Source organism: Pleurodeles waltl, chromosome 8, assembly GCF_031143425.1.
Source record: "Pleurodeles waltl isolate 20211129_DDA chromosome 8, aPleWal1.hap1.20221129, whole genome shotgun sequence".
Classification (NCBI taxonomy): domain Eukaryota; kingdom Metazoa; phylum Chordata; class Amphibia; order Caudata; family Salamandridae; genus Pleurodeles; species Pleurodeles waltl.
Window position 1 is genome coordinate 1,187,196,817 of NC_090447.1, and position 25,634 is coordinate 1,187,222,450.

A 25,634-nucleotide genomic window follows, 5' to 3' on the forward strand; every position below is an offset into this window, starting at 1 on the left:
CCTTCCTCCTATTTTTTCTGACCTGTTGTTGTTGGCTTTTGACCTCTGGGCACTTTACCACTGCTAACCAGTGCTAAAGTGCATATGCTCTCTGTGTAAATTGTACTATTGATTGGTTTATCCATGATTGGCTATTTAATTTACTTATAAGTCCCTAGTAGAGTGCACTGTGTGCCTAGGGCCTGTAGATTAAATGCTACTAGTGGGCCTGCAGCACTGGTTGTGCCACCCACTTCAGTAGCCCCTTAACCTTGTCTCAGGCCTGCCATTGCAAGGCCTGTGTGTGCAGTTTCACTGCCACTTCGACTTGGCATTTAAAAGTACTTGCCAAGCTTAGAACTCCCCTTTTTCTACATAAAAGTCACCCCTAATGTGCGCCCTATGTAACCCCTAGAGCAGGGTGCTGTGTGGGTAAAAGGCAGGACATGTACCTGTGTAGTTATATGTTCTGGTAGTGTAAAACTCCTAAATTCGTTTTTACACTACTGTGAGGCCTGCTCCCTTCATAGGCTAACATTGGGGCTGCCCTCATACACTGTTGAAGTGGCAGCTGCTGATCTGAAAGGAGCAGGAAGGTCATATTTAGTATGGCCAGAATGGTAATATAAAATCCTGCTGACTGGTGAAGTCGGATTTAATATTACTATTCTAGAAAGGCCACTTTTAGAAAGTGAGCACTTCTTTGCACTAAAATCTTGTTGTGCCCTTCAATCCACGTCTGGCTAGGTTTAGTTGACAGCTCCTTGTGCATTCACTCAGACACACCCCAAACACAGGGTACTCAGCCTCACTTGCATACATCTGCATTTTGAATGGGTCTTCCTCGGCTGGGAGGGTGGAGGGCCTGCCCTCACACAAAAGACTGCCACACCCCCTACTGGGACTCTGGCAGACAGGATTGAACTGAAAGGGGGCTTGGTGCATTTCTTAGACACTCTTTGAAGTCACCCCCACTTCAAAGGCACAACTTAGTATAAAACAGGGCCTCTGCCCTACCTCATCAGACACTTGCTGGAGAAGAAACCTGAACCAGAAACTACATCCTGCCAAGAAGAACTGCCTGGCTGCTCAAAGGACTCAGCTGTCTGCTTTTCTACAAAGGACTGCTGCCTTGCTGTTGGCCTGCTGCCTTGCTGAACTCTTGTCTGGCTGTAAAAGTGCTCTCCAAGGGCTTGGATAGAGCTTGCCTCCTGTTCCCTGAAGTCTCAGGACCAAAAAGACTTCTCTCTTTCACTTGGACGCTTCGTGCGCTGAAATTTTTGACGCACAGCTTGTTCCGCGGTGAGAAAAACGCCGCACATCGACGCTGATCGACGCGACGCCTTCGGGACGACCGAAACTTTGACGTACGGCCTCGCAAGGACAACGCCGCCCGACTTCCAAGGAGAAATCGACGCGACGCCTGCCGTGAGAGTGAAATTTTGACGCATAGCCCCGCGGAACGACGCGCAGCCGGAAAACAAGCAGGAGAATCCACGCACAGACCCGGGACATCTGGTAATCCCCGCGATCCACAGAAAGAGACTGTCTGCGTGCCGGAAAACGACGCACGACTTCCCCGCGTGAAAAATAACGACGCAAGTCCGTGTGTGCTGGGGAGAAATCGACGCACACACCATTTTTCCCCGTATCTCTTCTTCTGCGGCCCTTTGCGGAGATTTTCCACAAGAAACCAGGTACTTTGTGCTTGAAAGAGACTTTGTTTGCTTTTTAAAGACTTAAGACACTTTATATCACTTTTCAGTGATATCTTCACAAATTCATATTGCATCTTTAATCGTTTTGACCTGCAAATACCCAGATAAATATTATATATTTTTCTAAACACTGTGTGGTGTATTTTTGTGGTGCTATATTATGGTATTGTATGATTTATTGCACAAATGCTTTACACATTGCCTTCTAAGTTAAGCCTGACTGCTCGTGCCAAGCTACCAGAGGGTGGGCACAGGCTAATTTTGGATTGTGTGTGACTTACCCTGACTAGAGTGAGGGTTCCTGCTTGGACAGAGGGTAACCTGACTGCCAACCAAAAAACCAATTTCTAACAGATGGAGTGTTGAAACTTTTCAAACACTCACCCCCAGTCACAGATCTGGGTTTAATCCATCGTTATTTTGCTCGCCACGTCACCCCAGTTTGGACCCAGCCATATGCAAATCAGTCTTGACACTGTTCCCCATGGGAACAGTCCAGCCCGAACTGCTAGGCCAGGTCCTACCCTTCTTCAGCCAGGCTAGCTTGAATCCAGTGGTGCAGCGAGCAAGGGACCCACGTCTGGGCATACCATACCTGGCCTGGCAGTTCGGGCTGGACTGTTCCCATGAGGAACAGGGTCAAGACTGATTTGCAAATGGCTGGGTCCAAGCTGGGGTGGCATGGTGAGCAAAAGAACAATGGATTAAACCCAGATCTGTGACTGGGGGTGTGTGTTTGCATTGTCAGCACTCCGTCCATCATCCTTTTGTGTTGCTAAAGTTGCCCCAAGTGGGAAGGGTATGCCCAGACGTGGGTCCCTTGCTCACTGTGCCACTGGAATCAAGCTAGCCTGGCTGAAGAAGGGTGATACCCTGAAACCGGTCCTAGGATGCTTGTTTCCGGTCCAGGGAGGACCTGGCCTGGCAGTTCGGACTGGACTGTTCCCATGAGGAACAGGGTCAAGACTGATTTGCATATGGCTGGGTCCAAACTGGGGTGGCATGGTGAGCAGAAGAACGATGGATTAAATCCAGATCTGTGACTGGGGGTGTGTGTTTGCATTGTCAGCACTCCGTCCATCATCCTTTTGTGTTGCTAAAGTTGCCCCAAGTGGGAAGGGCCTGCCCAGACGTGGGTCCCTTGCTCACTGTGCCACTGGAATCAAGATAGCCTGGCTGAAGAAGGGTGATACCCTGAAACCGGTCCTAGGATGCTTGTTTCTGGTCCAGGGAGGACCTGGCCTGGCATTTCGGGCTGGACTGTTCCCATGAGGAACAGGGTCAAGACTGATTTGCATATGGCTGGGTCCAAACTGGGGTGGCATGGTGAGCAAAAGAACGATGGATTAAAACCAGATCTGTGAACGGGTGCTGTGTGTTTGCATTGTCAGCACTCCGTCCATCATCCTTTTGTGTTGCTAAAGTATTAACATTCTGGCCATACTAAATATGACCTTCCTACTCCTTTCAGATCAGCAGCTACCACTTCAATAATGTATGAGGGCAGCCCCAATGTTAGCCTTTGAAGGGAGCAGGCCTCACAGTAGTGTAAAAATGAATTTAGGTGTTTTACACTTCCAGGACATGAAAACTACACAGGTACATGTCCTGCCTTTTACCCACACAGCACCCTGCTCTAGGGGTTACCTAGGGCACACAGTAGGGGTGACTTATATGTAGAAAAAGGGGAGTTTTAGGCTTGGCAAGTACTTTTAAATGCCAAGTCGAAGTGGCAGTGAAACCGCACACACAGGCCTTGCAATGGCAGGCCTGAGACAAGGTTAAGGGGCTACTTAAGTGGGTGGCACAACCAGTGCTGCAGGCCCACTAGTAGCATTTAATCTACAGGCCCTAGGCACATATAGTGCACTCTACTAGGGTCTTACAAGCAAATCAAATAGCCAATCATGGATAAACCAATCAACAGTACAATTTACACAGAGAGCTTATGCACTTTAGCACTGGTTAGCAGTGGTAAAGTGCCCAGAGTTCAAAAGCCAACAACAGGTCAGAAAAAATAGGAGGAAGGAGGCACAAAGTTTGGGGATTACCCTGTAAAAAGGCCAGGTCCAACAATGTTTAAATACATTATAGGACAAGCAGAGTGCATGAGTGGGGCACAAGAGGCAGTGGAAAGGGAGAGGGGTGCGGTTTGGTAGTAGTACTAAGAAAGAAAACACAATTTTCTGTAAAATAACCAATATTTTGAGAACTTTCACGCATGTGCATGCGTCTTTTGACAGTGTATGTAAAATTGCTGCTGAAATCCGACTGATATCTCCCAATACCCCTCTGAAAGCACCTGTACCCAACTATTTATAAAGAAAATACATTTTCTGGTGTGTAACACCACAAACAACCCCCCCCCCTCCCGAAGCTACGCCCCTTGAGACACGACAAAACAAATGTAAAAGGCTGTGTGTAATAATGACAGTTTTTCACAGTGTTTTAGCTGTGATGTCTGAAAAACACACTAAAACACACTGGGGGTCATTACAACCCTGGCGGCACCGACCGCCAGGGTTAAAGTGGCGTTCGTACTGCCAACAGGCTGGCGGTACGAAAACCCATATTTTGACCGCGGCGGTACTGCCGCGGTCGCACCGCCGGGGCCAGCGGTATTTCGCCATTTTTGCCCCGGCGGTGATAATCCCCCAGGGCAGCGCTGCCCTGGGGATTATGACTCCCCTACCGCCAGCCTGTTTCTGGCGGTTTGCACCGCCAGGAAGAGGATTGCGGTAAGGGGACTCAGGCATGGGCAGTGCAGGGGCCCCCAGGCAGAGCCCCGTCGCGCATTTCACTGCTCGAATTTCGGGCAGTGAAATGCGCGACGGGTGCTACTGCACCCGCTGCACATCAGCATTTGCCGCCGGCTCAATTACGAGCCGGCGGCAATGTTGATGTGACTTTTCCGCTGGGCCAGCCGGACGGTAACAGAGTTACCGTCCGCTGACCCAGCGGAACAGTCAAAATACGGAGCCAGCCTGGCGGCGGTATACTGGCTCCCGCAACCTCGGCGGTCTGCAAGGCAGACCGCCGAGGTTGTAATGACCCCCACTGTCTTATAAACTGTTAACATTCAACCACATACTATGCTGCCTCTTACAAGCTTGGTGCAGTACTACAGTGAGGGTACGTTTTAAAAATTATTGTGAGAACAGGAGGTGTTGAATATGGATAGACAATTCACTATGACGTCACACAAAGGTTTATCACAGGAAGTGATGCCCCTTTCAGATCCCTCATAGCCCATACTTTAAAGACAAAGGATCGGTCCAAATAATTTATATATATATATATATATATATATATATATATATATATATATATATATTTTACCTACAGGAGTTCGCCACTAGGTAGTTATAGTTAGGACCATGTTTCCGAAGAAAAAGCATTTTTAGCATTTTTGACTTGCCTATAACTTGGACACTGTTTGATTAATCCACAACATTTTCCAAAACAAGTGCCCGTGAGTCTTGTTGTGCACTGAAATTTGTGGGGTGATCAGTCAAGCGGGGGCCAAGAGAAAGGGGGTGGAGCTAAAAAACAAGTTGCATTTCCCATGTTAATTCCCATAAGAATTTTGAACATGACTACAGCCCGAACCACTAGACGGAATTAAACCAAGTGTGCAGAAAGCTAACTTTCAGTATGCAGATTATGCTTTCTCTTATTTAGTGTAAATCAGAAGTTTTTGAGATATTAAAGGGGAAACACATTTGTATATAACTGGCAGTGACAACTTTGAGAACATTAAGAGCTCATGCATGACAAATGCACAGCTCTGATTGGCTGCCAACACTTTAAACCAGAAAGTGTTGGGAGCCATCTTGGGACTCGGCTTCAGCTGAGTCCCAGAACAAATGTAAAAAAAAAAAAAGGAAAATGGCCCACGGTAGAGTCACCCTGACCCCTTAGCTCTGGTACTGTGGTCCCAGAGGGACGCCTCCAGACCTAAGAAGCATTTTTATACATTTTCACTTCGATTTGCAGTGGATACGGCGAGAAAAAAAAAAAAGAAGAAACAAGTGCGGGCTTTTGCCAAGCACTGCTAATTACCTAAAAAATGACTGCATCTTTGATGACATCATTGATAATATCAGTGTCATATTTGCAGTAACATTTTTGACTAAAAAACTGTGCATGGCGGGGGGTGCAAGTTATAGTTGCCTTAGGGGATGAGTTATAGTTACTTGAGATAACTCTAGCTCTACCAGGTAAATTTCTATGGTTTTGTACCTTTAAAATGTGAGCCTAACTAACATCCCTGTAACCTTTGCTTATTCAAGTGTGTGCGTATATATATATATATTCCAAAATTCCAGACAGTGATGTTTATTTCTCAGCATACAACGACATGTACTCCGGATAAATATGCAAGTAGTTCTTTATTATAAACTGATTACAAATACCCAACACGTTTCAGCTGTGCTTTGGCCTTGATCACAGGTTAGTGGCCATACTTCAAACAAGTGCTTATAATGAGTTCATCAACAGCAACAATGCTTCAACAGTGCACAATACAATGACCAACAGTTTTGCCATATTAGAATGGAGCCGATTTTAAAGAAAATTCATACAGCTCTCCATATAACAAATACAATTAATTCCTTTTTGTATTTTAATTATTATAATCACAAAGGAACTATGAGGAATCCATGTAACAAGTAAATCAACGTAAACAGATAATACCTGTAAATACATCAGAGGCAAATATGCAATAGTTCTGCAAGCCCCAATTATGGAGCATGTTTCTTTCTCCAGTAAGCATCACTGGTTGGAATATATTTTGGGTACCTCTTGCCCCCACTGTGCATCAGCAGCGTGAGGACCTTGAAGGGGCAAAAGCATAAGGGTTGATGACTTATGTATATGTGTATATATGTGTATATGTGTATATATATATATATATATACATATATATATATATATATATATATCTTAAAGAGACTTCTAGTTGCAGATTCCTTACATTTGAATTTCTTCCAGGCGTCAGACTGGATCCAGACTTTTTTTTGTGAGCAGTCCCCCTGCGTGCCATTAGATGCCGCCGATCGGCTCCACGTCTGTCATCGTCTGTGCTGGATAGGATGTCACGGTTCCTACATAGGCTCCACCGACGCACTGACACCAGTTCTTTTCTTTCCATGCCAGCTAGCACTGATCCAAAGAGCGCTACCCCTCAGTCATTTTTGACTGCATTTTTTTACTTTTTGTTGAAGATTTTTTGGAGTTTTCAACTCCTGGGGCATTGAGGATGTCATTGAGGAAGACCGGATTTAACCCTCTGGTTCTTGTCATCAGGTGAGGTCCGTGATGGATCCGCACTTCATGTATCTTTGGGGCCTGCATCTGACGGCTGTCTCTGGAGCTGTTGGCAGACCGACCCTCAACTCTACACAAGTGGGGATCTTGGTCAAGATGAAGGGACCTGGGTTCGGTCGCGGAGTCCTTCTTAGTTGTCGTCCCACTCCAAGTCCTCAGGGCAATCATGTAAGTTGATGCACAAGAAGAAATGTAAGAAGTTGAAGTGTTCTTCAACTTATCTTCATCTTTCGTCCGACAAGATGAGGGAGCATCTATGCTCTAGGCCTCACTGTGCAGAGCCTGCGCCTGAGCTGACACTGCACTTCCCTGAGTTTCTGGGAGCTGGAGCGACCCCTACCCAACATAGAAAGTTTTACGATGCCTTGCGCATTTTTTTGGGGGCAGTCTGACATTTCTGGAGCGCTTTCGGGCCCCATGGAGTCATAAGGGGCCCCTTTGGGTAAAACACCAGCAGCTTCTATGCACGCACTGAAAGGCACCCAGGTATCCAGACCTGGATCTGGACCGACATTGGTCGTATCATCCTGACCTTCCCTGACCTTGGACCTTACTCCGACACTCCCTCGCCTTCTGCGCCCAGGGAGGGCGGCATCCCCATTGTAATCCCCGCTTCCAACACACAGCCAGATGGGCATTATACGATGCTGATTCCGACGCGGCAGGAGCCTTGCCTCCTATGTCAGATCCTGAGCCCCTGTTAGACCCGACACGCGGAGATAGTAGTTCCCTAAACCTTTTTGCTTTTTTCAGGGGGTTATGCTGATCTTGTTTGAGTGGCCTTAGGGCTCTCGGGACTTACCCACTGTAAGTACAGTGTGAAAGTTTGTGTGCCCTCCCTACATAAGTTAGTAAAGCGTGCCTACCAGTATGTGCACACTTGCACTTTGGTGTTTTCCTGTATATACTGAGCCTAGCATAGCTTGCCTATATGTTAACACTTGCACATTGGTGTTTTCAGTTATATACTGAGCCTAGAATGGCCTACCGGTATGTGCACATTTGCCCATTGGTGTTTTCATGCATATACTGAGCCTGGCATGGCCTGCCAGTATGTGCACACTTGCACATTGGCATTTTTGTGTGTATACTAAGCCTAGCAGGGCTTGCCAGTATGTGAACACTTGCACATTGGCGTTTTCATATGTATACTGAGCCTGACACAACTTGCCAGTATGTGCACACTTGTACATTAGTTTTTTTTTTATCTATGTCCTGAACCTGACACAGCAGTCCTGTATGGGCACACTTGCGTCCTTGGGTTGTTCTTAAAGCTTGTGACCAGGCTGCCCCCCAGGCACGTGCGTGTGCTAGGGCACATGTGCCCATGGACTGAAGAAGGCCCATGTGTGTTTTCACTGCCATTGAGAGCTGCTGTTCCTATAGGTTAATATCAGGGAAAGTTTAGAAATTAATCCTAGCTGCAATAGTGAATTGCAGTGGAGCAGCCTCATAATGTTTACTACCATTAGATTTCTAAAGACAAACCATTTCCAATGGTAAAGGTGTTTTTTTCAGTAATACCTTGGAAATGCCACTTCTAGAAAGTGTGCATTTCCATGTTCTAAAATCCCTTTTGTGTGCCTTTTCAATTCAAGCTTCATTTCACTAGGGGCTGGGGGAAAATACATCTTTCATTCCCCAACTACAGCTATAAAACTTGGACAATTGAAATGACAGACCCCTACCATCTGAGGGCCTGGCTGGATAGATTGGAGGGAGAGGATTTGACACTTAGCCTCTCTGAGTCAGATCATGACACCACTAAAGACAAGGATCTACATCCCGGGCACCATGGCACACAGGACTGAAACTTAGGGGAGACCTCTATGGTTTGAAGGGGGAAACCTTTGAACCACCCCAACTTCAAAGACCCACTTCAGTATAACTGGGGGGACCCCACTTTAGCAATCTAGAGATACACGTGCAGGAGTGCAGGACGGAGTTCCAGTACTGCGTGGTGCAGTACTGCATGGTGCACACTATCAGAGGATTCTGTTGTGCACAGGAGTATTTACTGTCCTGGGAAGAGATTACTCACCCTTCCTGCATCTTGGCTGGTCTGGTCACACTGCTTGCTGTTCTGTGACACTGAAATGTGTTCTCCAAGGGCTTGTTTGCTTCCCCCTGGTCTGTGTGGAGGTCTCAGTGACATCAAGGAACTCCTGCGAGGGACCTACACCATCGACCGTGTCACCTGGGGAGCGGTGCCCTCCTACGCATCTATGTCATCTGCTGCATTCCACCTGGTAGCAGCGGTGTGAGCTTTGCACTAAGTATTGGACTTGTAAATCATATTTGCCTGATGCGGGACCTGCAAAGTACAGCCCACATTCAGGGAGTGTGCCATTTCATCGTGGGGCCACATCACGCATAAGTGTTTGATTGGTAGTGAACAGATCACTGGTTGCAGGACCCTGTGTGGCAATTGTCGAGTGTATTGCATTTCTCGTTTGAGACAACCGACTGCACGCTCATTGTGTGCGGTGTCCGTGTCACTGGTTGCGACATTCAGAGATGAGAGCGAACCTGGAGCAGTGACCCATTCTGTGTTGTTCGGTACAGCTGAACTGGAGTCTCTATGTGTGTGACCGGATTGGTCTGGCGCAGCTCCAGTCATCGTGCACCAGACGTTGTGCCTCATTCCATTGAGGTACGGAACGGGAACTGATTGTGTGTTTAGAAGTGCCTGGTATGATGCAAGTCATCATGCACCAGATGTTGTGCCTCGTTCCAGGGAGGTATGGCAGTAATAACTTTTTGTGTGCAGCAAGATTGTCTGGTGTGAAGCAAGTCATTGCGCACCAGTGGTTGTGTCTCATTTCAGGGAGGCATGGCAGTGGTACTTTTGTTGTGCAGTGGGACTGTCTGGTGCGACTCAGTTCATCGTGCACCAGGTGCTATGCCTCATTCCACTGAGTCACTGCATTGGTAACTTCTTGTGTGCAAGCGGGATTGTCTGTGGAACTCAAGTCATTGCACACCAGACGTTGGGCGTCATCCGAGGGAGGCTCTGCATTGGGCACTTTGGATCTCTGTTCGGAAGTGTCTGGTGAGACTCAGGTCATCTCTCACCAGACGTTGGGCCCATACCAGGAGGGCCCGGAATTTGGTAAACTCTTCCTGTGCAACTGGGATGCCTGGGGCGGTCCAAGTCATCCCGCCCCACATGTGGTGCCTCCTGTCCTGGGAGGTGCTGAATTGATAATTGTCTTTGAAGTGGAGTGTATGGCCTGGCTGGGTGCCACTGTCAACAAAGTGTCCTAAGACTACCCTCCCCCTGTGCTTTGCAGACCGGGGCCTGCCCCAGAAGGCCAGTGTGGAGATCCCTGAGTGAACTTCCCAAGTGGGGGCCAAACCTCCATTTGCCAACTGTTGCCTGATCAGCCATTCTCTACTTCGTCCCCTGTACCTTTGCCCCGGGATCTTGACTAAGTGTAACCACCAGCCACAAGCTGCCTAGTATCCGGGGAAAGGTTGTTTCATTTCCAATTCTGAGGAGGCAGGGATTGGTTGGAGGGTAGAGGAAGGTTTGGGTCCAAGAGGGATCTGCAAACTCATTTATACCTCATCTGCCAGTTGTCAGAGTACCCTATTAGGGTGCTGGAAGCGAGCGAGTGCATGTAGGTGAGCGTGGCTGACATCTGTGGCACTGCATACCGGTGCAGAGTAAGTGTGTGGGAGTGAGAGTCTGGGCTTCATTTCACAGTGCAGCAGCACTGCTGTGCATGTTATTATCGTGGTTGACATTGACATTAACCGGTGCGGCCTAGGCCGCGGAGCTGTTTCAAAAGTGCTCTAGTCTTTGTTTTGTTTACATTGCTGCTGTCGTTGGTAACCGGGATGGGTCTTGTGCTGCCAATGCAGTAATAATGTCATAATCCCACCCTGCCTGCCCGCAGACGTTACTTGAGATGCATGGTAGACTACAAGCACTTTCAGTTCACTGTGCTCCCCTTTGGCCTTACCAGTGCCCCTCAGGTGTTCACCAAGATTATGGTGGTGATTGCTGGTCATACTGGTGAATAGAGTATACATTATCTTTCCAAAGACTGTTTTGGTCTACACAGTATCCCAATTCTTCCACAGAACGTGAAAGGAGTGTAACAATTGCTTTTTGCAGATCCCACCAGATGATACTCTTTGCCATTGTATACTTATTGTGCTTTTAATCCGATACAAAATCAAGTGGGTGATGTGTTTCTAATGTACATTGATGAATTATAATGTGAATTTTTAGCATAGTTAAATCTAGACATCATTCCAGTACGCATATTACATTGTATGAGTTACAAATATGTGTTTTAGCATAGTTAAATCTAGATGTTATTTCAGTGTCCATTGTACATTGTATGAGTTACAAATTGCATGCATTCCAAAATATAACACAGTAAGCTATATTGAACTTCAAAGATGTGAACCTTAACTATGAACCTTAACTATGTTGTCTGCTGCTTGGTGTATGGTGATAAATGATTCTGCTCTACTAGAAATCCTTAAAGGACTTGAGGTAGACTTGCTTTAATTACAGATCTTGGACTTGTGCATATTTGTCCAAGAAATTGCCTTATTATCCAGTAAATTATGTTTGACTTCTCTCTCCTAAAATATGAATTTCATGAAGATTCCTGATCTTAAAAATACACACGAAAGTACGGGGTTCTCTAAAAGCGGACGTTGCGGATATTAGCGTAGCCCTGGGTTGTATGTATTCCTATTTGGAAGGGTAAAGTCAGTGGAATGTCAGTTGGAAATTACCGAGTGGAACAGCGAGGGGTGGGAAGAAAGGGATTTCCTTTTACGGACTAGGTGGTCTCACACACTATATAGTGTCATGCTTCATCATTTGACCACCTAGACCCACCCAGGTAGGACAGTGCCACCTGGGCGGACTCAACCTCACTGTTAAAGGAACAGGAGGGAGTGCGTAAATAAACTTGTTTCTGGAAAGATCGGGATCCAGCTAATCTACTGAAAAACTAAAAACACCTAAGCAGACACCTGTGAAGAGCAACAAATTTAATGGTGGTGTCTGACTGGTGTAGTTAAAAAGGGGGGTTGGGACACCTCTGTGAGGACAAGGACTCACAGGGTCACCTAACTAATTACTAGCCAACATGTTTCTGCCCTCAAAAGTGAGCCAATGAAGGTCTCGGGGCATTCGTCAGGGCCTAGGATCCCTACGTCTCACGTTGGAGGGAAATACTCTATGGGGAAATCAAAGAGTGAGAAAATGAAAAATGAATGATCTACATTACCCAAGGAATTACCTTGAGGCGGCCCTTTTCTTAGAGGCAGCTAGCCTCTGGTATCCAGGAGGGGGAGTGTCCCCTTATAGTCACACATACATCAAAGGGGACGCTCGCCGTGCGCCTACTTCGTCCTCTCCTTGGACCGCTTGTGACACGGCGAGCGTCCCCTTTGATGTATGTGTGACTATAAGGGGACACTCCCCCTCCTGGATACCAGAGGCTAGCTGCCTCTAAGAAAAGGGCCGCCTCAAGGTAATTCCTTGGGTAATGTAGATCATTCATTTTTCATTTTCTCACTCTTTGATTTCCCCATAGAGTATTTCCCTCCAACGTGAGACGTAGGGATCCTAGGCCCTGACGAATGCCCCGAGACCTTCATTGGCTCACTTTTGAGGGCAGAAACATGTTGGCTAGTAATTAGTTAGGTGACCCTGTGAGTCCTTGTCCTCACAGAGGTGTCCCAACCCCCCTTTTTAACTACACCAGTCAGACACCACCATTAAATTTGTTGCTCTTCACAGGTGTCTGCTTAGGTGTTTTTAGTTTTTCAGTAGATTAGCTGGATCCCGATCTTTCCAGAAACAAGTTTATTTACGCACTCCCTCCTGTTCCTTTAACAGTGAGGTTGAGTCCGCCCAGGTGGCACTGTCCTACCTGGGTGGGTCTAGGTGGTCAAATGATGAAGCATGTACTATATAGTGTGTGAGACCACCTAGTCCGTAAAAGGAAATCCCTTTCTTCCCACCCCTCGCTGTTCCACTCGGTAATTTCCAACTGACATTCCACTGACTTTACCCTTCCAAATAGGAATACATACAACCCAGGGCTACGCTAATATCCGCGACGTCCGCTTTTAGAGAACCCCGTACTTTCGTGTGTATTTTGAATTATAGGGAGCTAAGTACGGAGTGTTCCTCCATATTTATCCCCCCTCCTCCCTCTTCCTCTCTCCATGTGTAATGATTCCTGATCTTAGCCAGTTCCTTAGGGGTGTGTTAGTGACAAGCTAGATTCATTCTCATGGCATTCAGCATTGTAACCCACTTTGCTACTTTTCATAGGTGCACCGTGCAGACCCAAAAGCATATTAGTTAGGTATTAAAAGAGCTTTGCTTTCGTCAGTGTTTTGATCCAGCTCATTAGCTCCCTTGAGAATGTTTGTATGTCCATAGTCCCCGCCACACTAGATCAAATCCCCCCTTGGACACTTGCAGTTTCTCCAACATTTATTGGAGATGTGTTGTGCCTTCTGGGTTCTCAATTCAGTGTATATTCAAACCAGTTTAGAATGCCACTTGTATCCAGTCACACTGGGGCATTTACCTGCCATTATTGAGGTGCTGAGCGTTAGTTAGCTTTGAAATACAAATCCGCCTTTTTTCTTGCTTGTGGGCTCCTTATTCAGCTACAGTGCTATCTGTACCCACACAAAATGGCAACATCATGTACTTGCAAACTATGCAATGCTGTGTCAACTAGAGTTACTGTGATCCTGGGGTCTGTTTTAGACTGCCTTGCTGAAAGTCCCCTTTAGCCAATCTACCTGTGCTTTTTATGGCCCAGCCCTCAACTTGACCCTTCTCATAAAGATAGAAGCCATAATTGAAGTTAATAACTCAAGTCTCATAGAGATAGAAGCCATAATTCAAGTTAAGGTGTATTTAGAAACACAAAACATCTTGAGTGTTTGACTGTCTATGTTCAAGTCTTCCAAGGATAGGTAATGACCATACTTAATATTCAAGCTTCCATTTGGATATTCTTGACAAGGGTTGTGAAACTATGCTGATACTGCTTTATTAGCAGTTAGAATCTTACACAATTAGTTGCCCCTCCTTCTTTCCAGAAAGGAAGAGCCAGTGAAAGAGTCAGACTCAGTCCTTGTGTTGGACATTTCCTCTGGAAGTCAGAGTGCTTGGGTAAGAAATTGTCATTCCTGGCAGCTGAGAGAGCAGGGAGCTCAAGTGGCTTCTTTATTTGGTTCCAACCACTGACGGTAGCCATGAATACCCACGCCAGCATCCTCAGAAGATAGGCCAATGTGGGGGGTGGGAGAAAGGGGATCAGACTTACAGGGACCCATTTACTACCGACTCCCAGCAAAGGGGCATCCAATAGACTGGGCAGGGGGTCAGACCTCCATTGTTCCTCAACCTAGAAATGGATGAGAGTACCCTGCAGTTCACCAGTGCACAATGTGTGCATCTCTCAATCATTGGATGTGTTGGAAGGGACTTGCATTGGAAGTGGGAAGTGGGTAAGTCTCAAATATGTGGAAAGGAAACAAGCATAGAGAATGAGGCGCATGAGGTGAATGTGGTGCATACTTGACCTGACCAGGCTGCTTCTGTATCGTGAGATTAGCTAAGAAACCAGACCATCATTCTGAATGCAGGATTATAAATAGATCCCGGAGTCAAGGGGCTTGATGTCTTTTCAGAAAAAAAATTCAGAGGGAGAGATGTACTGCTCCTTGCAACCTTCTCTAGGCTTTAGACCAATATTCTTCTGCCATCAGGAGGCCTGAACAGTGCATGGGGTGGGGAAAGAGCAGCTCTAGGATTTTGGTGGTCTCTCTGCCACAGCACCTTCTTCAGCCTGGGAGACAAGGCTGCTTCCAATGCATGCTGTCCTTCTTATCAAACCTCAATCCAGCTGTGGTTTGACAAGGAACTCTAAGAAGGATTCATCATATGTGTGCCAGAAATGGCCCAAGGATTAGTACAATTTGTTCACCTATGAAGGAAATGTCGGTCTTCCTCTGAAGGGATCACATAACCCAGAGACTGTGAGGACTAGGACTGTGTTTTTAAAAGTGTGATAGCTAGATAGATTTACTATTACATTCGAAACGTCCTTGATGTACCCTGGTTTCTGCTCTGGATCTCGACAACACCAGGATCCTTAGTTGTAGCCTCTCAGCCATAGTCACTGGAATTAGGGATTTCAGGGTTGCTGCAGCACCCGTAACATAAATATACTGGGGTTCAGAAGGTGAATGAGCAATAAAGATGCTTTTATATATTGTTTTTATCTTGTAACATTTGCTGCACATTCAAAGACAGAGGTCAGAGGTGGTCCACCTGACCACCGAGAGTCCCCAGGTAATTCCGACAGTTGACCCCCTCCTGGCCACCACGACAAAGCCTGCAGCCTGAATCCGGAGGACCCCCCTGGCCGCGACCGGATCCGGTGAAGATACCCGATGCCTAAAGGTACCCCTGCACCCGTAGCCCCCTGGCCTTGGGGAACCAAGCTGATGGTCCATCGCCATCCAGAGGATCCTCAACTTACCTGTCAGCCAAGTCCCTGGATCAAGTCTGCAGCCTCTTTAGGAAACCAGATTTCCTCATAGGATTCCATTGGGTGCCCGAAACTGTGTTCACACCCTGCATCCGGCTGCCCCCATGCCACTGAGGATGTATGTTTGGTGCCTACCTGTGACCCAAGTCTCCATAGGATTCCATTAGGTGCCCAATGCCAACTTTGACCTCTGCACCTGTCCTGAGCCGCGTTTACGGTGGTGCACCCTTGGTGTCTTCCTAAACTTTGCCCTGTGGACACCTTAACCCCCGAAGACTGGGACTGTAAGTCTAGTACTTACCTGTAAACTGGAGCCCACACCCTTCGTCATCTCACTCCAAGTTCTTGTGACATGCGGGTAAGCACAAGAAGAAGTCAAAGAAGAGCAAGCGTTTTTTGTCTTCCCCCCTGTGTTCAGCCGATGCAAAATGGGAAAAGGAGCGTTGTCGCTCTAGGCCTCTGTCCTCGGAGCCTACTTCTGGGTCAGCTCCGTGCCTCTCTGAGTTTACGGGAGACGGAGCCACCTCTGGCCAACTACGTGAGCTTTACAAGGCCCTGCGCCTCATCTTATAGCAGTCCATCTCCATCACCCAGGGATCTGTTTTTGGATCCGAACCGGCATTGGTTGTGTCACCTCGACTTCCCTGAACGATGGGTCAGACATTGACCCTCCTGACGCCTCCCAGACCTGCGGTTGGCGTCAATCCCATACTCATTCCCGACTCTGACATGGACTCGGACCATCGTCTCACAATGCCGACTTCGACGGGGACCTTGATCCCTAGGTCAGGTCCAGACCCTTATTCTTATGGGTTTGGGTAAGGTGAGAGTTTGGAGGGATCACTCGACCCTTTAGAATTCCAGCTTGATGACTCCATGGACCTGGGTGAACCCAGTGGTCTGGACACTTCCCCTGACACTTGCATGCTTTCTCTTCCTACTGTGGCTACGGAGGAGAGAGCATCTTATTCCATGGTGGTGAGGAGAGCAGCCAAGGTCCTGGGCCTCGGTGCCCGTCAGGGCTAACCTCCTGACTGAGGTGCTTCAGCCGGGGCTTCTTCTTCAGAACCCCTTTTGCAATTTAATGAAGCCCTCACTGATGTCCTGCTGGGGACTTGATCCAAACCCAGCTCAGGGGCTCCTGTTACTAGGACAATCGCCTGCCGCCATAGACCAATGCCTAATGACCCAGTGTTCCTAACGCAACACCCAAACACTGAGAGCTTGGTTATCCAAGCCTCTGCATCCTCATGGGCATTCCCTTCCGCACCTCATGATAGGGAATCCAAAAGACTGGATCACCTTGGGAAGAGGATGTTTTCCTCCTCCTGCCTGGCATTGTGGTCCGTGAGCGTTGCATGCTTCTTGGGCTATTACTCCCATACTTTATGAGGCAAGGTTGCACATGTGCTGCCACAGGTCCTGGAGGAGGCCCGGGCCATACTCTTCCAAGCTGTTGCTGATGGGAGAGATGCAGAAAAGTTCACAATCAATGTTGGCATTGATACGTTTGACTCACTAGGTAGATTGGTTGCATCGACGGTGGCCTTGAGGTGCCACACTTGGTTGAGGATGTCTGTTTTTTCTGGGGATGTCTAAGCCGAGCATATGGACATGCCCTTCGATGGCACCCGTCCCTTTGGAGACAAAGCGGACTCGGCGCTCGAGTGCTTTAAGGAGTCCCAGGCCAGGGCCAAGTTCTTGGGCCTTGCTGCTGCCCCTTGACCCCCTCAGTCTGCTTTTTGCCCCTTTCGTAGCTACTAAAGGGGTGCCCAACCACGTCCCTTTCCCTCCAGCCACTGTGCCACACCTACTGCCCAGCCTCTGCATAGCCACGGATGTGGGATATAAAGTCCTTGTGGATCAGGGGGCGAGCGGTCTGCACAGTCCTCCGCCCCTCCCACTGCAGCCTCCAAATCTTCCTAGTCTGATACTTCCCCATCAAGGACCAGTAAGAGGCAGGACTCGCCATCATCTGCCCCGCTGGCAATCCATTACGTCAGACAGGTGGGTTTTGCAAATAGTCCGAAAGGCTGCTCCCTCCCCTTCTAGACTCCCTCTCCATCCATGCCACCACCTACGATCAGATGACAGAGGATCACCTGGCACTTCTCCACGAGGAGGTTAGGGCTCTCTTGGCCCAGGGAGCCATAGAGAAGGGTCCCTGTGCCAGAAGTAGGTTGTGGTTGTTATTCCTGCTACTTTCTGGTGCCCAAAAAGACAAGGGGCTCCGCCCTATTCTAGATCTTCGGTCCCTCAATCTCTCCCTCAGGAAGGAGAAGTACAAAATGTTCACTCTGGCTTAGGTGATTTCTGCCCTGGACCCAGGAAACTGGATAGTAGCGTGAGACTTGTAGGACGCATAGTTCCCTATTCCCGTCCTGCCTGCCCACAGACATTACTTGTGTTTCATTATAGGCCATGAGCCTTTTACAGAGCTCCTCCTTGGCCTTATCAGCACCCCTTATGTGTTCACCAAAGTGATTGTGGTGGTCGCAGCTTATCTGTGCAGGTCACGTTTTTTTTAGTTTTCCCCTACCTCAACGACTGGCTGTTGAAGACGGTCTCGCCCCAGACGGTTGTCTCTCATCTACAGACTACAGCCGACCCCCTGCATCTGTTCTATAATTGTGCTGAAGTCACACCTGACTCCCTTCCAGGTCCTCTCTTTCATCTAAGCTGTTCTGGACAAAGTGCAGTTTTGGGCCTATCCTCCCGAGCGGCGAGTCTAGGATATTCAGGCTATGATAGCAATGCTTCAGCCTCTATCCTGGATTTCGGTGAGACTAACTCTGAAGCTGCTGGACCTCATGGCCTCCTGCATCCTGTTGGTGACACATGCCAGATGGCATATGCAGGCTCTGCAGTGGCGCCTGAAGTTCCAGTGGGCGCATCATCAGGGGAATCTCTCCGACATGGTCCAGATCTTGGAGTGAACTGTGCAAGATCTGCAGTGGTGACTTTTGAACCACGATTAGGTCAGAGGCAGATCCCACTCCCTTCCACAACCAGATCTGTCAGTAGTGACTGATGCACCACTCCTGGGATGCGACGGCCACATGGGAGAGGCGGAGATCAGAGGTGTCTGGTCTCCAGCGGAGTCCGGGCTCCATATCAGTCTTTTGGAGCTCAGGGCGATCAGGCTAGCATTAAAAGCATTCCTTCCCTCTCTCAAAGGAAAAGGGGTGCAGGTGTTCACGGACAACACCACTGCCATGTGGTACTGCAACAAGCAGGGCGGGATGGGGTTGTTGAACCTTTGACAGGAGGCTCTGAGCCTCTGGACATGGCTGGAACATCAGGGCATTTCCCTGGTGGCTCAACATTTGGCAGGCTCTCTGAACACCAGAGCAGACAAACCCAGCCGTCAATGTCTGGTCAGTTACGAATGGCGTCTCCATCCAGAGGTGGACCAGGTCTCTTTCAGCAGTGGGGAAGGCCTTGGTTAGATCTTTTTGCCCCTTAAAGAAGAGGCAATGTCAGCTGTTTCGCCTATTGGAGTTTCCAAAGAGGCAGTCACTCAGGGATGCTTTTCATCTCGAGTAGAACTCAGGGCTCCTTTACGCCTTTCGGCCAATACTACTTCTGTCCTGAGTTCTCAAGAAGATAAGGAACGACTGGGCCCGAGTAATTCTTGTTGCTTCAGACTGGGCATGAAAAGTCTGGTATCCTGAGCTATTGAGCATGGCCATCAGTACTCCGATCAGACTGCCCCTTTGTGAGTTTCTTCTGTTGCAGCAGCAGGGGACGGCTCTCCACCCTAACCTGTCCAGTCTCCGCCTTCTTGCGTGGGTATTAAGCAGCGCAGTTAACAGCTTTTGAACTTCCTTCCAAAGTCTGTAACGTTATCTTGGCAGCCAGGCGTCCCTCCACCAAAACGGTATACGCCTGTTGTTGAAACAAATTTGTGGTATGATGCACAGACAAGACTGTTGACCCCTTCTCTGTCCCTCTATCTATAGTCCTTGTTTATTCTTTCTCTAGCCCAGCAGGGCTCTGCTTTGTGCACCCTCAAGAGCAACTTGTCAGCTATCTCTGCTTTCCTGAGATTATTTGACCAACCCCCCTTGTTTAAATCTCCTATTGTTGGTAGATTCCTCAAGGGTCTTACCCATATGTGTCCACCTTTGCAGTTCATAATGCCCCAATGGGATTTAAACTTATTTCTTACTTTTCTGATGTGTGCTCCTTTCAAGCCATTTCATAACTGTCCGCTCAGACTTCTCACTCTAAAAACAGCCTTCCTTGTGGCCATACCTTCTGCCTGCAGGGTGAGTGAGCTATAGGCCCCTTCTTGGAAGCCACTCTTAATTTCTATCCATCCTGACAAGGTGGTGCTTCATACCAGGGCTTCCTTTTCCACCAAAAGTGGTAATGTCCTTTCATGTAGGTCAACCCGTCACCTCGCCTACTTTTAACCCACCCCTGCATCCTTCTAAGGAAGAGAAGAGATTCCACTACCCCAAAAAGAACATTGGCATTCTACATTGATCATACCAAAGAGTTCTGGATGAATGATCAACTCTTTTTGGGGTATGTGGGTGTGATAAAGGTCGGGCAATGCAGAAGAGGACCATCTCTAGATGGGTCGTTCTTCGCATTAAAATGTACTGCTCATTGGCTAAGAAGCAACCCTTGGACTGTTTGCGTGCTCACTCCACTAGAGCAACAGCTGCAACCACTGTGTTAGCATGCAGAGTTCCAGTCCTGGACATCTGCTAGGCAGCAGTGTGGGCATCATCATACACGTCCACCAAACACTGCTACCTGGACAGTCGGGTCCGAAGGGACGGGTATTTTGCCCATCTGGTCCAGCAGGACTTCTTAGTATGATCTTGGTTCGCAGACACACCACAGGGATTGTATTGCTTGGTTATCTTTTCTAAGGAAAACAGATACTGGCCTTTCTTTCTTCAGATATGTTTTTTTTTGTTTAAAGAAAAAGTGATCAGTATAAAGAGATATTTATGAATGCATTTGATTTTTTAGGTCGAGCACCCAAGTGTTCTGGCCTGTTGACATCTATCTCTGGGCTTTTAACCAAACCCACTGCACGCCAATCACTATCACTCATGTATGGGCTTGCCTTTTAAAAATCCTTTATTATCATTGGTAAATGCTTTGCGTTTGTCCCTCCTTGGGGCAGTTTTGTTACCGCCTTTGCCATCGACCCTGTTACATAGATAATAGCACGTTTGCTAATACCTTTGACTGCAAGCAAACTTCTTTTTCCTTTAGTGTCTCTTCTTTGTGCTCATGGCGGCCATGGCGCTTTGAATTGGCTTGCTTACGTCAACTGTTTTATTTTCAATTTTCAATTTATGTGGCAAGAAAAGTCCAATTAGGAATTTACAACGCTAATAATTCTAACTCGAGCAAGCGCGAGACCCATTGCAATGAAAATGCTTGTTTCTCATGATCTTGATCTTTGCTTCATAGATCAAATCTCTGCACGTTTCTACACAATGCGACACAGAGTATTTTTTAAATCTTATTTACATTAAACGGATTCTATTTTATTTTTGGAAGGGTGGTGGTGTGGCCAAATATTATAAGGAATAAAATACCTCCTGCTGTGCATTGAAAGGATATTGAAAGTCAAATTGGTGTCTTATGATCCTATTAAGAAACTCAGCCTTCTGCCTCGTTCCTCTATATGGTCAAGGGACCCCTCTGTGACTTGAAATATCTTTACAATGTACAGAGTGGATACTTTATGTAAGGTTTTATTAATCCTTGAAGCTAAATAATAAAGGTCCTGTAAATAATCATATCCTCACACAAAAAATAACCTTTTTCTTACAATTAATCAAGCTGAGCACTTCGCTGTTGTATTGATAATCAAATTGTAGTCTTACAGATATAAATTCTTGTAATAGAAAAATGAATCAAGTATGTTCTCAGTTCCGCAATTCTTAGCTCTCTAATGTGGTTATCAATCCATACTGCACTTAGTTTATTGGAGTGCATGTGTTACTTTCTTTAAAGTCCCATTGTCTTATGGGTATGCAGAATACACATATTTGGGTGAAATATGCTGTGCTAAAAAAAGAATATGTGAATGTTAGTAAGCAAACTCTCTGTAGCTGTTTGCAACTTTCTGCCCTTGTATCTACTGTACTTATGGTGAATCATCACAACTTACCAAAACCTGTAAAAGTGTTGTGTCCACTAGTCTTTCTGTAAAGAATCCCCTTGTGGAAGCTGCTTCTCCATGGCCGTGCTAACCTTGTGGTCTGTCCGCCATTGTCTCCCGCATACGTGGGAGGTTATATCGTCAGCATTTGACTGTCCTGCAGTCGAGAAAGTGACAGGAAGGCTATCATATTCAAAGTGGAAAGCCCACAGGAGGTTCCATGATGGAAATTCTGCTATATCGTGTATGGAGGAAATGAGAGAAATAGGCTCACTGAGGTCAGAGCCAAACCTGACTACCTATCATCGCTGAACTACAGGTATACACCCCTATCTCCTTTAGGGAGGAATGTCGTTGCTGGTAAAGCTCATCTAGAAAGGAAATGACACACTGCACTATTTTTGCAAGAGCACGCATCCCCCCAGTGTTTGCAGATCTCACGTATTACACTATTCAAAATATAAACCCTTTTCTTGCAAGTGAGCAAAGATAAGATGACAAAAATCTGTGCACTAGACAACCGTGCATTGTACCAGTTTGTATTTATGTTCTGTACTTGTGTAAGCAGTCTGAAAATCTACTGTACTGAGATTCCGGGTGTGTGTACAAATGTGTTAAATGAGTGCATATGCTGATAAACATGTTTCTCTGCCCTGGATAATCGTGTACGCTGATGAACAGGCTTCACACACACTTTCAAATGTAATCCAAAATCGAAAAAAGAACACAGATATTTGTGTGTGGGCCTATTGAAATGGGGATTGAGAGCTTGGCCAGGAGTAATTTAGCTTAAGAACCCACATACAGTGATGTGAAAAAGAAAGGACAAAACAATCTTAATATTCTATGTACACATGAAAGCAAATCAACCTTCATATAGTCCTCACAAAATCATAACAGTTAATAAGCCTAACCTCTTGTGACAACACACTCAAATTTCACTTTGTCATTGGTCATTAAACAACAATCCTTGTGTGAGATGTTAAGTGCAGTCTTACTGCTTCCATACCAATTAATAACATAATTTGACTCGGCTGCTGCTAAACAAGCATACATGTTTGCTTTCACTAGGTGTACAGAATAAGAAACTGTATCATTTTGGTCTTGAGAATTAAGGCTTCTGATAAAACATGATGTGCTGATCCACTGACATTTTTTATGGCTCAGAGAAAGGATTGCTGTTGCTCATAGGTCTGGAAAGGTCTAGCTAGCATTTTCGAAACAACATTATATTGCTACCCTCAGTGAAACATATGGCAGACATAGGCTCACTGTGGCAGACGTAATTTCCTTGGGCGGTGATGGCCTTTAATTGTCCGTCAGTGGCTATGTCATACACATGATGAATGCAGCGCCTACATGAAGATTTAGATATACAGGGAGTGCAGAATTATTAGGCAAGTTGTATTTTTGAGGATTAATTTTATTATTGAACAACAACCATGTTCTCAATGAACCCAAAAAACTCATTAATATCAAAGCTGAATATTTTTGGAAGTAGTTTTTAGTTTGTTTTTAGTTTTAGCTATGTTAGGGGGATATCTGTGTGTGAAGGTGACTATTACTGTGCATAATTATTAGGCAACTTAACAAAAAAAAAATATATACCCATTTCAATTATTTATTATTACCAGTGAAACCAATATAACATCTCAACATTCACAAATATACATTTCTGACATTCAAAAACAAAACAAAAACAAATCAGTGACCAATATAGCCACCTTTCTTTGCAAGGACACTCAAAAGCCTGCCATCCATGGATTCTGTCAGTGTTTTGATCTGTTCACCATCAACATTGCGTGCAGCAGCAACCACAGCCTCCCAGACACTGTTCAGAGAGGTGTACTGTTTTCCCTCCTTGTAAATCTCACATTTGATGATGGACCACAGGTTCTCAATGGGGTTCAGATCAGGTGAACAAGGAGGCCATGTCATTAGATTTCCTTCTTTTATACCCTTTCTTGCCAGCCACGCTGTGGAGTACTTGGACGCGTGTGATGGAGCATTGTCCTGCATGAAAATCATGTTTTTCTTGAAGGATGCAGACTTCTTCCTGTACCACTGCTTGAAGAAGGTGTCTTCCAGGAACTGGCAGTAGGACTGGGAGTTGAGCTTGACTCCATCCTCAACCCGAAAAGGCCCCACAAGCTCATCTTTGATGATACCAGCCCAAACCAGTACTCCACCTCCACCTTGCTGGCGTCTGAGTCGGACTGGAGCTCTCTGCCCTTTACCAATCCAGCCACGGGCCCATCCATCTGGGCCATCAAGACTCAATCTCATTTCATCAGTCCATAAAACCTTAGAAAAATCAGTCTTGAGATATTTATTGGCCCAGTCTTGACGTTTCAGCTTGTGTGTCTTGTTCAGTGGTGGTCGTATTTCAGCCTTTCTTACCTTGGCCATGTCTCTGAGTATTGCACACCTTGTGCTTTTGGGCACTCCAGTGATGTTGCAGCTCTGAAATATGGCCAAACTGGTGGCAAGTGGCATCGTGGCAGCTGCACGCTTGACTTTTCTCAGTTCATGGGCAGTTATTTTGCGCCTTGGTTTTTCCACACGCTTCTTGCGACCCTGTTGACTATTTTGAATGAAACGCTTGATTGTTCGATGATCACGCTTCAGAAGCTTTGCAATTTTAAGAGTGCTGCATGCCTCTGCAAGATATCTCACTATTTTTGACTTTTCGGAGCCTGTCAAGTCCTTCTTTTGACCCATTTTGCCAAAGGAAAGGAAGTTGCCTAATAATTATGCACACCTGATATAGGGTGTTGATGTCATTAGACCACACCCCTTCTCATTACAGAGATGCACATCACCTAATATGCTTAATTGGTAGTAGGCTTTCGAGCCTATACAGCTTGGAGTAAGACAACATGCATAAAGAGGATGATGTGGTCAAAATACTCATTTGCCTAATAATTCTGCACTCCCTGTAGTGTCATCATGGTGTGAGGTATACGTTTGCAGTGGTGACTGAAATTCCAGAAAACTCTAAATGAGACAATTAGGACCTGGTTTAGATATTGGCAGATGGCGTACTCCGTCACAAGAGTGACAGGTATCCTGTCTGCCGAAATCTACATCCCATAGGAAATAATGGGATTTAGATTTTGGCGGATGGGATATCCGTCACCGTTGTGAGGGAGTAACACATCAGCCAATATCTAAATCCGGCGCTCAGACTCTTGGGCATCATCCACTTGTTAAAACCGTGGTTCAAACTCCTGCTTTGGGAAAACATGCTTATCCACACACTGGTGTTATTGAACATAATTGTATCCATCATTATTGGTGTCCTGAGTTACAGAATTATAAATCATGGCACACAACTCTGCTGTTTCAAAAGGAGTACAACTGACTGCCCATACCACTTTTCAATGCCATTTTGCAATAAGTTGCCGCACCTCTGATATAACAATAAGCAGGCTGTGAAACCGCAGAGACACTCAGCTGATTAAACACATGCGTACCTGCCAAGAGACCCGACGCAGACAGGAGACTCACAGTTTTTTAATCCCAAAATGGATTTATTTCAGGTGTCTCCCGCCTAAAGTCCCTCCACTTCATTGTAAGTCAATGGAGAAAATCAATTCCCTGATTTATTTTTTAAAACCTCCCTCTCGCCAGGTTCATAATGTTGGCATGTATGCATATGTGTGGAAGGTTCTAGCCTCGATGGCCTGTCCTTCGATGGTGCGTGAGGCGACTTGCACCTGCAATTTCTCCTGTTTTCCTGTTTTCATTTTAACGTAATTATAATGCAGTCCTAGAGGAGGAAAGTGGTGGGAACAACTGCGTCAGGCTTAGGTGAGGGAGAGTTAAAACCATTAACACAGCTCAGCTGGCTGAGACTTCGTCTTTCACGTAGGCAGGCACTAAACCTTTCTTCATCGTGTTTTCCTTCTCTTCCTA

The 25,634-nt window shown here is 46.5% G+C and overlaps 1 protein-coding gene across 1 annotated transcript in view; it reads left to right on the plus strand.

Moving 5' to 3' along the window:
* The window catches only part of VWA8 (von Willebrand factor A domain containing 8), a 1,423,713-nt gene that overhangs the window by 1,217,029 nt on the left and 181,050 nt on the right, over positions 1–25,634 (plus strand). The gene's annotated exons all lie outside the window — the stretch shown is intronic.